Here is a 4,263-nt window from a genome sequence, read left to right as displayed (position 1 = left end):
GTCGGTGACACCCTCAGATGTGCCCTTGGGTGCATGAGGCTGGGGCATACATGGGCTTTCCTGTTCTCTTCCTTCTAGCACGTAGGTTCCCTCATTCATCAGGTGTGCTTCAAGTTAGACATTGGCTTCATTGATGAATAGAGGTTTTTAACTTGCTCTTAAGTTATTCCAGGGGGGCGCTGCATAGGTGAGACTGTATCAGGAGCAATGACAGAGGGTCTCATGTTGTCTGGGGAAGGGAACAGTGTCCAGGAAAGCTTCGGAGAGGAGTTTTGAGTTGGGTCTTTTTTCCTTTTTAAATATTTATTTATTTGATCGAGCTATGGCAGAGTGGGAGAGGGAGATATCTTTAATCTGCTGGTTCATTCCCCAGATAGCTACAGCAGCCATATCCATGGTTAGGCCAGGCCAAAGCCAGGAGCCAGAGGGCTTCACATAGGTGGCAGGAGCCCAAGCACTTGGACCATCTACCACTACTTTCCCAGGCCATTAGTTAGGAGCAGGATTGCAAGTGGAACACCCAGGACCCAAAAAGGCACTTGTATGGAATGCCGACATTGCAGGCAGCAATTTTATTAGTATGCCACAAAGCTGGCGCCTGAGTTGGGCCTTAAAGGAATGGTTCATGTGTGGTCCAGTGTTACCTGGCGCATTTTCATCTTATCAACAGCCACATATCGACCAGCATTTGTTGGAAACTAAGTAGGGCCTGGCATTTCACTCAGCACTTGCCGGGCACTCTGATTTCATCTACCAGAATCCATAGTCTGGAAGGTGCTTCACAAGTCGATGTTGAATAGAATGAAATTTTGGCTTCTGCCCTCAATTTATTCCTTGGACCTTTTGATAATGGCTTATAAGGCATTGCTTTGACTGTCATTTACCTGTAACACGATGGCTTCTGTCTTTTGGCACCAACATGCTTCCACATCTGTGTCTTATCCATTCTCCTCTAGGCCACTCTTGGCAATGAACCACACTCTCTCAGTGGATCTCTTGAATAATGGAAGTTTTTAAGATTGTGCCTTTTCCTTCCAGTAAGGCTACAAGGCTCCATTTATCTACCATCTATCTATTTATTTACTTTGAAATTTTAAACCTGCTTACCAGTTTGCCAAATTGTGTCTTTTGGAGCAAAAAGTCCCTTTTTTTTAGGCACAGAATGAAAACTTCCCACATCTCATGGCGGCCACGTGCTGTGCATCCAGTGCCCAGTTTACAAACTCTAATATAGAACATGTTTGAAAAGACTCCCAGCTAATCCACACTGAGAATATTTATGTACTTCTTGGGGGGATTTTGGCATGGGTGTTTCTTTTCCGGAACAGGTGGTGAAGCTAAATTTGTTTGGTGTGCTTGACATACTTGGAGCCTTATATTAAAAGACTTCAGTGGCTGAATAAACAGTTCTTCCCTTCTTTGTTTACAGGGATTTGGGGTTTTCTCTGGGGTGTTGGATTTCTGTTTCTGCCCCCAGGCAGGCTGCAAACTGTTCCTGGCCCACATTCTTTCACTGGGACAAGAGGCCGGCTGATTTGGCTTGGAAACCTTGCTGCTGGGCTGTAAGATGTGGCCTCCAGCTCTGTCAGTTGGGTCAGGATGGATTTTAGTCATTCCTTCAGATCCATAGAAACAAACCCATATACTTTGTTCAATGTCTTCATATTTATACGAAGATGCTTCCTTGCAGTGTCACAAGATGGCAGGGAGAGGGTGGGAAGAGTGTGGGCAGGGGTGCAGATTTAAAAGCACCTGAGGGTGCCTGTTGCTTCATTTGGAAGTCTTTTGGATCTAAAAGCAGATGATTGAATTTTTGTTTGTTTGTTCTGACTGTAGGAAATGAATATCCCCAGATTAGCTTTGTGACAGAAAGTGAGGCTTTCCTTCTAAGGAGTATCATTGCTTCCTTAAGTCCTTGTAGTGGGCCAGTTGGTGACACCAGACCCAATCCTTTCATGGGGTAGATTTTTGGACTGACTACCCCAGATTGAGGCTCCAGGGTGTTACCGGGAGATAGTTTTGGAAATATCTTTGGCGGGTAGGATGAGAGTCTACTGCAATTAAAAAACCTTGGTGCTGTCACACTGGGCTTTAGCTAGAAGGTGTCACTGACATGATGTTGCTGTAGGTTGTATGCAATTGTTGCTTCCTAAAGCAAACCTGAAAAAAAAACCTCCTATTTGTACCTGTCAGAGTTGTCCTTGCATTGCCCAGATTTGTGCGATGCTCCTTTGTCCTTCCAGATGTTTACTAGTGTTTTCATTGATGATTGGGAGGTCTGAGCTTCTAATCTGAGGTGGCACAGGCTAGAAGAGCTAAAGTTCACTTGCATTTAGCATGGAGGTCTCCTTTTGGTGTAAATTCATCCTTTGGTTTCTGCAGGCAGTATCAGGCTTTAGATCCACTCAGATTTGAGTTCAATTATGCAACCTGGATAATGAAATAGCTATGGTACAGATTCAGCTGTTATGGCAAAGGCCAAAGTCAAGTGACTTCAACAGGATGGAAATTTTTGTCTCCTATAACAAAGCGTCCACTCTAAGGTTGATGTGACAACTTCATGGTATCTGGTTTGTTTTTGTTCTCCTATCTTGAGCCTACCACTTCTGTTTCATGTCTAGGGCAAGGCTGCTCCACCTTCCACTGTCAAATCTGCATCTTTTCTGGGGTAGAGGAAGAAGATAATGGAGGCCATGTCCCTTTAAGAAGTAACACATGTCACTTTTGCTCACAGCCCATTGCCCAGGGCTTAATTGCATTGTTACAGATTGAATGTGTGGCCCTTGCAAATTCATATGTCAAAGCCCTAACCCCCAATGTGATGATATCATGAGGTGGGGCCTTTAGGAAATAATTAAGTTTACATAAGGTGTGATCTTTCATGACTTACTGCCCTGTGAGAAGAGTCTGGGGGGGGGCTGGCATTGTGGCATAGCTCGTGAAACCGTGAACCCGACTCCTGTGATGCTGACATCACATTTGGGTGCAAGTTTGAGTCCTGGCTGTTCCTCTTCCAATCTAGCTCCCTGCTAATAACTTGGGAAAGCAGTGGAGGATGGCCCAAGTGTTTGGGAGACCAGGATGAAACTTCTGGCTTTGGCTTGGACCGGCCCAGCTCTGGCCATTGTGGCCATCTGGGAGTGAACCATCACGTAGAAGATTCCCTCTCCCTCTCTCCCTCTTCCTTTCTCCCTCTCTCCCCCCTCCCCCTCTTTCTCTGTAACTCTTTCAAAATAAACAAATCTTAAAAAAAGAGAGAGAGAGGGTCCAGAGCTTTCTCTGTCTCTGCCAGGTGAGACAGCCATTGGCAAAGTAGGAAGAGAGCCCCAGCAAGAGCTGAATTTTCCGTTGACTTGATCTTGACTTCTCAATCTTCAGAACTTTGAGAAGGTTTCTGTTATTGAAACCATCCATCCAATCTGGGGTGTTTTGTCCTATCAGCATGAGCAGATTAAGAGTGTAAGGTGGCCGGTGCCGCGGCTCACTAGGCTAATCCTCCACCTTGCGGCACCGGCATACCGGGTTCTAGTCCTGGTCAGGGTGCTGGATTCTGTCACGGTTGTCCCTCTTCCAGGCCAGCTTTCTGCAGTGGCCAGGGAGTGCAGTGGAGGATGGCCCAAGTACTTGGGCCCTGCACCCCATGGGAGACCAGGATAAGTACCTGGCTCCTGCCATCGGATCAGCATGGTGCGCCAGCCGCAGCGCGCTGGCCGCAGCGGCCATTGGAGGGTGAACCAACGGCAAAAGGAAGACTTTTCTCTCTGTCTCTCTCTCTCACTGTCCACTCTGCCTGTCCAAAAAAAAAAAAAAAAAAAAAAAAGAGTGTAAGGCAATGGCCATACCAAAAAGTTAAGAAATGTATTTAGTCAAGTGGCTGCGTGCCCAGCTAAAACTCAGAAATTTATTATTGAAACGAGGATAATGGATATTAGGAGTCAACTCTCACAGATAAATTATTTTCATTTTATGTGTCTTATTTTCTTCACCTGGAAAATGAGATTGATCTCAGAATTATAAGACTTAAATAATGCTTATAAGGCTTTTAACTTGTGTCTGAGGCATAATTACTACTCAACTGTTGCTGTGGATTCGTTCTGAGAGGAGAAGCACGGTGAGGACAAGAGACGCGAGTCACGACACAGACACAGTCATGACACAGACACAGTCACGGGTGAAAGCAGGCTAGAGGCGAGCAGCTTGCAGACTCATTTATTGCAGTTGGTACAGCAGCTTATATAGCCGAGGCAGCCAATCCGGACAAAG

The sequence above is a fragment of the Oryctolagus cuniculus genome, chromosome 1 (assembly GCF_964237555.1).
Source record: "Oryctolagus cuniculus chromosome 1, mOryCun1.1, whole genome shotgun sequence".
In the NCBI taxonomy this organism is placed as follows: domain Eukaryota; kingdom Metazoa; phylum Chordata; class Mammalia; order Lagomorpha; family Leporidae; genus Oryctolagus; species Oryctolagus cuniculus.
Note: the sequence above shows the minus strand (reverse complement) of the source record.